This window comes from Mus caroli, chromosome 1, assembly GCF_900094665.2.
Source record: "Mus caroli chromosome 1, CAROLI_EIJ_v1.1, whole genome shotgun sequence".
Taxonomy (NCBI): domain Eukaryota; kingdom Metazoa; phylum Chordata; class Mammalia; order Rodentia; family Muridae; genus Mus; species Mus caroli.
This window is the reverse complement of record NC_034570.1, coordinates 32,747,042-32,760,442: the sequence shown is the minus strand read 5'-3', so window position 1 is coordinate 32,760,442 and position 13,401 is coordinate 32,747,042. Positions and strand designations below refer to the sequence as shown.

The following is a 13,401-nucleotide window of genomic DNA, read 5'->3' as shown; positions in this document are numbered from 1 at the left end:
ACGCGTTTCGCGCCTCGGCCGACCCTGCGCGGTCGTCTACCCGGTTAGTCCCGGCACCCGCGCCCTCCGCGGCGGCTGGGGAGCCCGGGCGGGGCGGGGCGGGGCGGGGCGCGGCTGCGCGTCGCTGCAGCACCATTAGCCAGCCGGCCCCGGCGAGAGGCAGCGTGGTGATGCGGCGGGTCCCGCGCCACCTCCGCCCAGCCAGCCGCACGGTCACGTGCAGCCGAGGCGCTGCTCTCCAGCCCCCCCTCCCCGCGGGCGCCGGCGCGAGAGGAGGGCGGGGCCGGGGTCGCCTCGGGCCGGGCGCGAGCAGCGCGCGTGCGCCGCGCCCGGTGAGTGCGTGCGGGGCCGGGCCAGCGGGCCGCGGCGGGGACGGGAGGGGGAGCCGGGCGCGCGCCGGAGGAGCGGCGGGGGAGGGGCGGAGCTGCCGCGGAGGCGCGAGGCGGGCGCAGCGACTGAGGGAGCGTGGGCCGCGGTGCGGTGCGGTGCGGTGCGGCTGGGTGGCCGCCTGACCGGTTGCCTTCCCCGGCGTTCCCCTCAGCCGCGGGGAGGACACTGAACGACGGCGGCGCCCGCGAGGCCCGAGGAAGCGGCTGGGCCCGGGCATGGTGGCCTGGGGCGGCGCGGAAGGTGAGCGACCCCCGGGCCGACGGGTGGGGGAGGGGTGCCGAGCCTCCGCCGTCCCCGCCTCCGCCGCACGCGCGGCCCGTGGCGCGGGGGCCGAGGCCGGGAGCCCGCGGTGCTGCCGCGAGGCCTCCTGCCTGCCGCGCCGCGTCGCGTCGCCCCTGCGCCTCCGGTCGCCGGGTTATGTAACGCGTGACCTCCCGTTCCCGCTCCACACCCCGCGCTGCGTCGCGCGCCGACGGGGGCGCCCGCGGCCCTGCCTCGGAGTTCCGCCGCCGGCGTCGCAAGTCACCGGTCCCTCCTGCGCCGGCGCCTGGCCGGCCATTCATTCCCTCGCGCGTTCGAGTGTCCGCTCCGCCAGCGTTTGCAGAACGTGGCAGGGGGCACCCGGGGCCCGCGCCGAGGGTCTTCGCTCGTCCCCGGTACGTCGGCTTCTCCCCTCTGCCTTGCTCTCAGGCATCCCGGAGGCAGTGTTTCTCTCACTCCTTTTCCCTTGTCACTTATCTGTCCCCTTCATGTGCAGGACACCTGTCCCTAAGTGTTTGTACAGGTGCTCAGTTCACACTTGGGTGTGCTGTTAAAATAACAGTCGGGGTGCACCGAGGGGGCACTTGTTTGTTTGGAGACTCTTCCTGTCCTGGGTTTGCAAAGCCCGGACCTTCCTGTAGTATCGTTCCTTGATTGTTTAAAAAACACACAGGTGATACATGCCTAGGATCTCACCGTGTGTTTCTTGGTGTTTCTTGGGTATAAAGTAGAAACAAGAGACCTCATAAAAAGGATTTGTAACTATTAAGGGCTATGTAACAGCTCTTAAATTATTTGCTTGGTCTCTGGCTTCTCTGGTACCTGTTCTTCCTTTACGTAGAATAATAATACCACAATCTTGTTCCTGTGGAGTGTACATTAGCTCAGCTTAGCAATACCTCCATAAGTCTGTTTTCCCACATTGACCGGGCTTTGCCCAGGCAATGCTGCTAGAATACCTTTCCCGCCCTTTCAGTGCTACCTGTGCTGGACACTTGGAAGCTTACCTGGAGCTCTCCGTCCAGGAATTCAGTCTGCACGAGTGCACTCGTTCATTGCTTAGCCTGCTTACTTGCCACTTTTCTTGAATTTCTGTTTTCTTGTTTGTGTCTTGTAGGTCCTTTGAGGTCAGTATGTACCAAAATCGTGTATCTTGTCATGAAAGTTTACTCCTTTTTATGGTAAATAATGCATATTTGTTCATTTTCTTAAGGGTGGGAATCACTTTTAACATTAAATCTCTATGTCATCTCAGGTAGAAAAATACAAATTTTCAAAATTAATGTGCTGAAATATGTAACTCCACTTCTTTAACACTGAAAACTAAGACTCGAAATAGAAAGGAAGGAAAGCCTGTTCCCAACAACCAGTCACTGTAAATACGTTCCAGAGGCTACATAGACCTATATTTAACAAGCATACTGTATCCAATGGCATTTGAAGTGGAGAGATCAAAGCATTTACATATGGGCTTGGATTTTGCCTCTGCTAGTTGGACAAGCTTTTCATTCATATTTGGAAGACATCATTTTCCAGTTTGGGTAGCCGACTAATAAAGTAGTTCTTAAGTGAAAGGCATTTAATAAGACTATGAAACTACAGGTACTAGGTGAGTGTTTTCTGTAGCATACTCTTGTAGTTGTGTACTAAATAGGGCCTGATATGCTGGAGAGAAGACCATGAGAAGAAAACTAATCACGGGAGACCATAGGTACCTGCTGTCTACTAGTCAGCAGAGACTGAGGGCTGGCATGATTCTTAGTGTTTTATTAGAATGAAAGGGATTGAAATCATAGTATGAACCAGGCTCCGTTCATCTCAGAAGTCGGTAGGCAGAGGCAGGGGTATCTCTGGTAGTTTGAAGCCATCCTGATCTACATAGTGAGGTGCAGACCAGTTAGGGCCTGCATTGTTAAGACTCCATCAGAAATAAAAACCAAAGTAAATCATAGGGTAAGTTAAACAGAATGAAAAACAAACAAAAAATGCTTTTTACTTCTTGTAACAACAGTGCCAACTGAAACATTAATGTGGATATTAATAGACATTTAAAATTTTTAATTTTCTTTGAACAGAACCTGAGAGTATAAGAAGTGTGATAATTCAGAGACAAGTTGCAGGTTCTTTTAGTATCTCATCTTCTTGCAAACCATGCACAGATGCAAGTCTTAAGTTCTAGTGTTATCTTCCTTAGATTGTTAGATTAGTGTCCTCGCTGGTGCCCTTATTTTGCTTACTGTTTCTCACATAGCAATCAGGGTGATCTTTTGAAAAAGAACTTGGGTTGAACTTTCTGTAGTTAAAATCCTCCAAAAGCTCTGGGTTACATATCGAGTTTGAACCTAAGCTCCTCCTGCCATCAGGGCAGCTGTCAACATAGCCTTACCCCATGACTCTCACTATTGGATTTCAGGATCCAGGCAGATACACAGGGCACCTCTTCTGGCTGGTGGTAGCTGTTCTTGTCTTCTAGCGCTGTTCTTTACTTGAGGGAACTTTTCCTAGTTTCTAAAATAGAAGCAAGTCTCTCTCTTTTTGTTACTTGACTCTTTTGTTTGCTTTTACATTAAATTAAATATTTTTTCTCCTTTGTATTTATGATCACATATACTTTTCACTTGTTAATTATTCCCTTTAGATTTGTTGGCTCTCTCTTCCTAACTACAGGGTGGAGATCGTATCCCTAGTACTTAGAACTGTGCCTGGCACCTAATAGGCTCTTTGTAAAAATTGTTAACAATAATTGCTGTAGTTGATTTGAACACTTGACATCTTCAGTCCATATCCTGTCTGCTCCCATTTACTGATTGCATGACCCTGGACCAGTTAATGACTGCTGGTGCTTCATGTTATTCAGCTGTATATGACGACTAGAGTATTACCTACTTCATAGCATTACAGGAGTAATACATGTTAAAGAACACAGGTCTGAGTTTCCTATGCTATGTGTAAAGGCCAGAGGTTTATGTCCGAGGCCTTCCAGTTGCTCACTACCTTAGCTTTTGAGTCACAGTCTGTCACTGAAGCTGGAGCTTGCCATTTGGGCTGGACGGGCTGACCCTAAGATCTGTATCTGCTGGAGCACCAGGTTTTTTATGTCCTCATGTTTGCAGAACGGGTGCTTACTGAGTCTTCTCCTCAGTCTTACTAAATAAAACAAAACAAAAATAACAAAAAACGTTAAACATAATTGTTTCATGTACCAACATCATTTTTGTTGTGTTTTTTTTAGAGACAGGGTTTCTCTTTGTGCTGTCTTAGACCAGCCTGTAGATCAGAGCCGGCCTCAAACTTAAGAGATCCACTTGCCTCTGACTCCAGAGTTTTGGGATTAAAGTTGTGTGTCACTGTTGATGTGAGATAAAATTGAATTCATTTTTATATTTGATTTTTTTTTAATGAAATTTTGTTGCTTACCAAAACTTGACTTTTTAAATACTTTCTCCATCTAGAATAAAATAAAAAATAAACTGCTGAGAATAGCCTCACTTTAGTTTTATTGTGTATATAAGATTTATCTTTCAATCAAAAGAAGATGCTAAGTAATTTTCCCTACAGCCACCCAGCAGAGTGGCTTTCCTATGCTTTGCTTTGAGATTGTACTAGAAATATGATCGTGGTGAGAGAGCTTGCTGGGGCTTCTTGTTTTCAGACAGGAAAATTGTTGGGGATCTTATGGAAGTCTGTTTTTTTTTTTTGTAGTGTTTAGAAAGAAGAGGTGTTTGATCATCTCTGGTGGGATATTTTCTGCCATCTTGCACAAGGAATTTTTCCCTACATGCTATATTCTGTTTCTCAATTTGGCACTTAAAGCAACCTAGTGATACTCTACAACCCTACCTTTTGGTCTCTTTTTTTAATGTGTTATTTTTTTTTTCCTTTAGAGTTTATGGAAACGAGACCATGACTTTGTAATAATAGTGTTAATGCATCCTAAGTTATTCTTACTAATGTAAGACTCTGCACATGGCAATTATATTTGCTTAACACTAGATATTTTTACTTCGCATATGTCCTTGGCAAAATGGATTTTTGTAATTTCTTTTACATCTCATTCTCAATTTTAAGTCAGGATTCTAAGCCTTGTGCCTGAAACTTAGAAATACTGCTTGTCTTTTTAACATTTGTTCCAAAATGTAGTAATAATAGGTAAGTTACTATGTATGGACTATCTTCCAGGGCTCTTTGCTAAGTGGCTTCTCATTTAATATTCAGAAGCACTGTATAAAATTGGCACACTTAGGAAGACACAGGTTTGTAGAGATGGTAGGTTGGGTCACATGGTACAAAAGGAACTGGGAGTTTCACTGCTCCCTGATTCATGACCAAGGGTCCTAACGCCCTTGCAAGCGTTTCATTGTTGTCATATGTTTGCAAGTGTATGTTCCTTACAATTAGGGTGCCTGATCCCTGGAAGTTGTAGTTAGAGGTGTTTGCAGGATCTGAGATTTGTACTCTGGGCCTCATGATTGCACAGCAAGCTCTTTTAACCATGGAGCCATCTCTCCAGTCCCAGAATTGTAGTTTATGAAGAATTTAATACCCATTTAAACATGGACATTGAGGGAGAGGAAACGCAAGATGTGAGAGAGGAGAGTTAGTGTGTAAGTGAGCTTTGTAAACCTAAGACAGAAGGAAGTCTGGACTTCTCAAAAGAGACCATCAACATTTAAGTGTCTTAACAGTGGTATGGATGATTTTGTGACTTTTAAAGTTACATTGTTCTGAGGAATGTATCCTTAGAAAATTGACACCAGGAAGGAGTTAGATTTTTGTCATAATACAGCTACATTGTATGCTTTCCTTCTTGGTCAGGAAGAGATGATTTGAAAAACCTATGTATTTTTAATTGCATTCATTTATTTTGTTTGCATATGGCTATATGCGTCAGTATGTATATATAGAAGCCAGAGGACAATTTGTGTGAAGGTGATCCTCCTACCACATAGGTTGTGGTGATCAAACTTGGATCCTCATGCTTCAACCCCCTTTTAAAATTTACATTTATTGATTTGTGTATGTGTGGAGGTCCGAGGACATCTGGTAGGAGTGAGACTTTTCTTTCTACTGTTTATTTCCCAGCTATTGGACTCATTGCATCAGGCTTGACTTTTAAGAACCTTTGCCCACTAAGCTATCTTACTGGCTCATGAAAAACCTTTTATAGGCTGGTTTGGTCCTGTGGCTCTGTGTATGTGAGCTTGCATGTGTGTAGGCCAGAGGGTGTTGGTGTTCAGGTGCCATCCACTGTTTTTTTTTTTTTTTTTTTTTAAAATAAAACAGGGTTTTTCACTGGCTTTGGAATTTGGACAGGTAGGCTATGCTGGCTGGCTAAGGAGAATATTAAGTCTCCGTTTCACCAGCACAGCTGTGTACCACCAAACCAGGTTTTGCTGCTGTTGTTTTACGTAGGTTCTAGTGTTTGGATTGAAGTTTACCATCTGTGTATCTGTCTGTCCCCATGGCTTTCCATGTGAGTAGGGGTGGACAAAAAAAAGTCTGATATTAGCATTATGTATGATTGTACTTGAGTCTAGCATGAGTATGAACCAGGATTTTGCTCTCTGGCTTAGTCTTTCTGGATCCCACTGAAAGTTTAAGAGGAACGTCTTGAAGGTTTAGTCATACAACAATGGTTATATAATATCTGAACTCTCATTCTTACATCTGAGATTACTAAGACTGTACCATTTCACCTTTTAGGCACAGTCTGAATTATGTTGCTGAAATTCTGATTTAGGTTCGTTGAGTGCAGGATCTTCTTTCCGTTGTGCTGGACATTGATCTATGAAGTAGATTAGTAGGCTACCTCTCTTCCACCGAGCTGTAGCCTGGCAAATTGTTAACTGCTTGTGCAACCTTGGGGAAAGGCCCCATGAAACTTCAAAGTAAAGCAAATCCTGAGTTTCAAGGGCCTCCTGACCTTTCCAAAAGGAGATGCAGAGGAAATAGCTGTCTCCTGCCTCACACATAGTCTGAAAGGATTGCTTCTGGTGAGGATTGTAACGTTTCTATCGATGCCATAGAATGGGAAACCCAGGCTGATGTTTGTTTCAGTCAAATGTTTTTCCTTTATGTAGCTTCTGTTGTAAGTTGGGTTTATAGATACTTTCTGTTTTTTTGTTTGTTTGTTTTGTCTTCCTCTTTATTTTTTATTTTATTTCGTTGGTGTTTTGCCTGCTTGTATGTCTGTATGTGGTGTCAGATCTTGAAGTTCCTGACAGTTGTGTCCTGCCATTTGGGCACTAATAATTGAACCTGAGTCTCTGGGAGAGCAGTCAGTGTGTTTTTAACCGCCGAGTCACCTCTCCAGTCCCACTTTTCTGGTTTGTTTGTTTGTTTGTTTTTTGGTTTTTTGAGACAGGGTTTCTCTGTGTAGCCCTAGCTGTCCTGGAACTCAAGTTGTAGACCAGGCTGGCCTCGAACTCAGAAATCCGCCTGCCTCTGCCTCCCGAGTGCTGGAATTAAAGGCGTGCACCACCACGCCCGGCTTTTTCCGGTTTTTAAAATACTCATTTGTCTGAAAATTTTGGTATTTGTCATTTCTTTGAATTGAATTATTTGATCTAGATAATTTACTGAAAAAGAAGTGAGATTTTTGTGGTTGAGATGGAAGTATTACTAATGAATTTGTTAGACTGTAAAGTGTTCTGAAGATTGCTGTTTGGAGTTTTAGTGCTTAAGAGGCAGTACTGACACTCTATAGATTTGTAATAGTGGAGGCTAACGTTCTTCTGCAAGTCCATTACTCCTAATAGAAGATGTTCTAATTGTCTTTTAAAGATCATACTAAACTCTCTTGAAATTAACTTTCTCAGAATCTGTTAGGTATAGTAGTAGCTGTTATGGTAGATACCTGTAGTCCAGGAATTGGAAGGTAGAGGCAGGAGAATCATGGTTGTGACCATCATCCTCAGCTACCTAGTGAATTTAAGGCCAGACCCGGCTATGTGAGAACCAGTCTTAAAACAAACACACTCCAACCAACCAAAGCATAGTGTACTAAATGAGCTCAATTAAATGGAATTATCCTTTGAGTATCTTGAAGAATGTAGCATCTCATCTTTTTTTTTGTTTGTTTGGTTGTTTTTTTTTGTTTTTCGAGACAGGGTTTCTCTGTGTAGCCCTGGCTGTCCTGGAACTCACTTTGTAGACCAGGCTGACCTCGAACTCAGAAATCCGCCTGCCTCTGCCTCCCGAGTGCTGGGATTAAAGGCGTGCGCCACCACGCCCGGCTGTAGCATCTCATCTTTAAAGGCAGCAGTTTTCTTTCTATATATGAGAAGTCTCAGCATGAAGGCAAGGGAAGAATACAGAAGTTTTGGCAACTTAAGTTTTCTCCTTTTTATGTTCATTTGTAGTTACATTGAATTTAATGATTAGTAAGAAAAGAGACTTTCAAAAATGGAACATATAGAAAAGTCACACATATGCACACATACTGCATAGGGTGTGTACAGTGTGTGTGTGTACTTGTGAGGTCAGTGTTGGTGTTCTCGATTGTTCCCTCCCTTATTTTCTGTGATAGGCACTCTCACTAATCCTGTAGCTCATCCATTCAGCTAGTCCAGGCTGGTCATTGCCCAGTGAGCTGCAGAGATTCACTTCAGACTCCAGGGATTAAAGGTGCATGCCACCATGGTGGGCTTTTTTAATGTAGGTGCTGAAGACTCTAACTCAGGGTGTCATGCTTGAAGGACAGTCGCTTTGCTATGGAGCCACTTCCCCAACACCAAGTTAGGTCATATTTTTAAACTTTATAGTTCCCCCAAGGAAATTATTTCTAGTTGCACATCACTGATGCTCATTTACCTTGTAAGTTTTACTTTGTACAGTGGAATGCACAAGATGAAGATTTAAGCTTCTTAGATTGATACTCAAGGCCTTCTGTTACCTTCCTCAGCTATGTTAGTTCATCTACTACAGCTGACCGTGGGACCTACTTCTCAGTTAAATCTAGAATGTTGCCTTAAGCGTCTCTGTATTTTTTGTAGATTCATGATTTTTTTTTCTCTTTCTAACTGCTGTTTCTCTCTTACCCTGCTCCTTTCTACCTTTAACAGCACACATATTCATTACTGCTCTCAGCTTATATCTCCCTTTAAGTGTTGCTTTGGTAGTTTTCTTCTCCAACCTGAATTTGATTGCTTTCTCTGTGCACTGATGCATTCTGTCAGTGCTTCTAATGTAGGATCTAGTATTTAGTTTTATGTAAGTCTTTCATCTCTTGATTACCTTGCATTATGGTTTGCACTTTACTTACCTTGAAAACTGCAAATGACAGTGTGTTTGAAGGTCACTGTTAATCTGATCTGGATTAGGAAAGGAGGAATGTGGGCAAGCAGACAGGGAGGACAGTCACCTGTAGTATGCATCCTATGGAATTCACGCAGGTGAGCTCCATGTGGCAGCATTTGCTCCTTCCCTTATATGCTCTTTTCCTCTCAGCTCCTGGGCTAGTCTCTGTCTTCACTTCCCCTCTGTGTACACATTAAATATCAGCAAAACCAGCCATGACTAGTTTATGAATTACCTGGGAAATCTATAGAAATACAAATTTCTAGCCCTGCCCAAAACCTGTAGTCTCTGAATCAGAATCATTTAAGTTGGGATGCAGTGGTCTGTGTTTAGTTTTATAGGCCTGTTACGTTTTTCTGATGCTCAGGAATGAGAACCACAGCCCCAGAGAAAAACTCCCTTCTTTGATATTATATTACTTCAGTTCCTTACCTGTTTTGTCCCTACTACTAGACTTGGGTGTATGACCCATGAAAGCCTGTGGTTTCAAAGTTTACTGTGATTGACTGCAGTCTTGACGTTTCCTACAGATAATTATTTGCTGCTTTTCCACAGGCATGGCCAACAGTGTTTTACTTCCTCGTTGGACTTCTGTTTTTTTTTTTTTTTTTTTTCTCATGCTCTATTGCCTACTCATAGTCTTAAGCTTAGCTAGCTTTCTTACACAGTTCAGAACCACCTGCCTAGTGATGGTTCCTCCCGTAGTAGTCTGGGCCCTCTTACATTAATTAAAACTGGAGGCAGTACTTCAGAGACTTGTTTGCAGGTCAGTTTGATCTAGGTAGTTAGTGGAGGCTTTCTTCTTAGATGACTCTTAAGCTAAGTAGGACAAGGAGTTAGAAAATTTGTTGGCATTTGCCATAACAGTGTATCCAGATAGATTATAAAAGACAGTAAGATGTATAAACTAAATGTGGAATAAATAATACTAAAATGTTTAAGTGTTCTTAAGTTTACTAGCACATAGGCTAAGCTGCTGGAAAAGACCGTGGATCCAGTGCAAACAATATTGAGACTTTTCTCTTGCCTGTGATAGTTCAAAGGTGGGCAGCTAATCCAGAGTGGGCAACATTTCAGTTCTCAGGCTATTCAGGGCCACAGTTTCTTTTTATTTAGCCATTCTCTAGGGATTACAGTTGAAATTATTTTACTTTACAAATGCATTCTTGAATTAAGCAATTTTTTTTTTTTAAGAATATAGGATATTTGATCCCTGATACTAGGAAGGTAAACATAAGGAATATGGCAGACACTTTTTCTGTGCATTTTGCCTTACTGACCAGAATTTGGTCACATCCATACTCTTGATTTTAGAGGCACCTAAGAAATGTAATTAACAGTTGCCAACTCTGTATCCTATTAAAGATGCAGGAAATATGAAAGAAAATTTGAAAATTGAAGATAGTGCCTTTTTTTTTCTCCTTTTGTTTTCTTTCTTTCTTTCTTTCTTTCTCTCCTTTTTTATTTTTTTTCCTACATAGCCTTGTTATTTTGGTCAGGGATGATTGTCTTAAAAGCTTTTCTTTTTATTTTTATTTATTTTTATTTTTAAAAGATTTATCTATTTATTATATGTAAGTATACTGTAGCTGTTTTTAGACACCCTAGAAGAGGGCATCAGATCTCATTACGGATGGTTGTGAGCCACCATGTGGTTGCTGGGATTTGAACTCAGGACCTTCGGAAGAGGAGTCAGTGCTCTTAACCGCTGAGCCGTCTCTCCAGCCCTTGTTTTTGTTTATATATATATATATGTTAGAGTGGTGTATCTGTTAATGGTATCTTAAAATTACTTTTATATGTACAGGTGTTTTGCCTACATTTATGTCTCTACCACATGTGTCATTAGTGCCTGTGGAGGCCACAAGTGGTTATCATTCCATGGAACTGTAGCTACAGGTGGTTGTGAGCCTCCATAAAGGAGCTGGGGGTTGAACCTTGCTTGGTTCTTTAAAATAGCACTTAGTTGTCTAAATTGTGGAACCATTGGGCCATTTTTCCAGCCCATGAATAAGGGTTTTGTTTTGTTTTGTTTTAATAAAGGTATAAAATGAGAGTAGAGTATAGGGTTGGTCAGGTTCAACTCTGTCTATAAAGAGCTAAAAGTTTGGTGATTTTTAAAGTTAGTGACTTAGGACCACGTTGGCTCTCTGTCTCTACTTTATTTGCATATGGACAAGTTGGAATTAGTCTAGGTAGACCTTATATTTAGGGTTTGTTTGTTTGTTTGTTTATTTTTGTTTCTTTTTTTTTTTTTTTTTTTTTTTTTTTTTTTTTTTTTTTTTTTTCGAGACAGGGTTTCTCTGTGTAGCCCTGGCTGTCCTGGAACTCACTTTGTAGACCAGGCTGGCCTCGATCAGAAATCTGCCTGCCTCTGCCTCCCGAGTGCTGGGATTAAAGGCGTATTTAGGGTGTATTTTCCTCCTTAGTTCTGTTAAAAATATGACTGCTAATGTGTCTACCACAGATAGATACTAAATTCTCTGGTGGGAAAGCATCCTTTTTTTTTTTTTTTTCTATTTTTTAAAACAATTACACTTAATTTGTGTGTATGGTGGGTGGTAGGTGTGGGTATATGTATATGTGTGTGTGTTTTAGGAAACAACCTGTGACAGTCCCAGTGCTCCCTCTACAGCAGCAGTTGCAACCTTCCTAATGTGACCTTTAAAACAGTTCCTCATGTAGTGGTAACCCCAGCCATATAATTATCTTTATTGTTACTTTATAACTGTGATTTTGCTACTGTTACAAACCATGTAAATATTTGATATACAGGATGTCTGATGTGTAACCCATGTGAAAGGGTTGTTTGACCCCAAAGGGGTCATGACCCTTAGGCTTATCAGACTTGGCATGTTTACCTGTTAGGCCATCTCACTGTTCTGTTTTTACTGAATTGTACTAAACTAGATTGATTCAGTAGAAATGGTTTCCATAGCAACACGTGATAATATCATTGTTGTTTTCTCATTTGAAACTATGGGAACATTAATTTTAAAGAAAAGTATAACTGGGCCTGACAGCACACACCTTTAATGCAGTCTTCAGGAAGCAGAGGGAGGTGAGTCTCTGCATTTCAGGCCAGCTTGGTATACATGGCAAGCTCCAGGCCAGTGAGCCCTGGGTCTAAAATCACAGATAGATTAGCAGGTCAGCTCCATCAGTATTCTAGCTTCTCTATCCTAGAAGGCAACAGTAGTTGGCCTGTCTGTTCTGTAGAAGTGTTGTGAAGATCAGTCACAACATGAACACCAGTCAGTAATGGGAGGAGTCGAACAGAAAACTCCCAAGAAAAGATAATTAGGGTCACTTCCAGAAAAGGAAGGCCAAATCCATTCTTGTTTTGGTTTGGAGAGTGCTCGTAGCTACCTTTATTAATAAAGCTCTTGGAGTTCTGTGCAGACTTCCTGTTGCTTAAGATAATGCCTTAGCTGAGTGTGGCACTTGTCTGTTGTCCCAACTGCTTCGGGGGCTGGGGTAGGAGTTAGGAGACCCTGACTTAAAACCTAAAAAAAAAGTATATCATTTCATATAGAAATTATTGTATTGTGGTTGAAAAAAAAAGCACAAGAGACTAAAGATGGAGGAAGAATACCCCTCAATGAAGTGGTGGAGGTAGTTACTATAAAGCTTGACTGAAACAGCCTGTGGGGTACTATCTTATACATAACACTGTTTTTAGAATGTGTACCATGTTGGTTTATAATCCCTATAAACAAGTCTAGAAATAAAAGCTAGTATTTGTGCTTTCATGGACATAGTTCCTGGGCCCTTTCAGTTGTGTGTGTAGCTTTTATGTTCACATTAAATAGCTTGGTGTGTATCCCTTCAAATTCAAAATCCTTACGTTCATATGTAGGTTGGATCTGCTAGGCTTCATAAGGTATGACATTGAAGAATGTCTGTACTGCTTTTAAAATGTAGAAATCATAGCCTGAGACATTTGAGAATCATAGCCTGAAACATTGATGTGTGGCTGGTTCTGTATGGCTGAGTCAAAACAGTCTCAAAAACATATTATAGAGGTTGTTGTTGATCTGATGTAAAACCCCAACTTTTTTTTTTTTTTTGGTTTTTCAGGACAGGGTTCTATGTATAGCCCTGGCTGTCCTGGAACTCACTTTGTAGACCAGGCTGGCCTTGAACTCAGAAATCCACCTGCCCCTGCCTCCCGAGTGCTGGGATTAAAGGTGTGTGCCACCACGCCCAGCTAAAACCCCAACTCTTTATGGACAAAATAAGAGTGCATTGGTACAGACACTCTCAACTCTTTTAGGCCCTTGGGCTTGTACTTCATTTATTTAACCATTTCCTGAGGGCAGAACTTGGCCTTTGTAAATTGCCTTTGTGTTTGGTCTCTGATTGCCCCTGATTCCACGAAAAATGTGATAGGCTGCATTGCACAGATTTCTTGGAGCTTTGACTCTTCCCAGCTTTGTGCTTCCCGTCCTC

At 42.5% G+C, this 13,401-nt stretch overlaps 1 protein-coding gene across 6 annotated transcripts in view; it reads left to right on the top strand.

Annotated features, from left to right (window-relative positions):
- The first annotated feature begins 420 nt into the window (after positions 1-420).
- Rev1 (REV1 DNA directed polymerase) overlaps positions 421-13,401 on the top strand; it is a 73,640-nt gene continuing 60,659 nt past the window's right edge. For 2 of the 6 annotated variants that reach the window (XM_021170775.2, XM_029481070.1), the window contains exon 1: positions 434-630. The gene's annotated coding sequence lies outside the window, so the exon portion shown is untranslated. Of the gene's footprint in view, positions 631-1,768; positions 1,833-13,401 lie in introns of those variants that run through there. The other 4 variants (XM_029481076.1, XM_029481073.1, XM_029481072.1 and 1 more) reach the window with 3 other exon arrangements.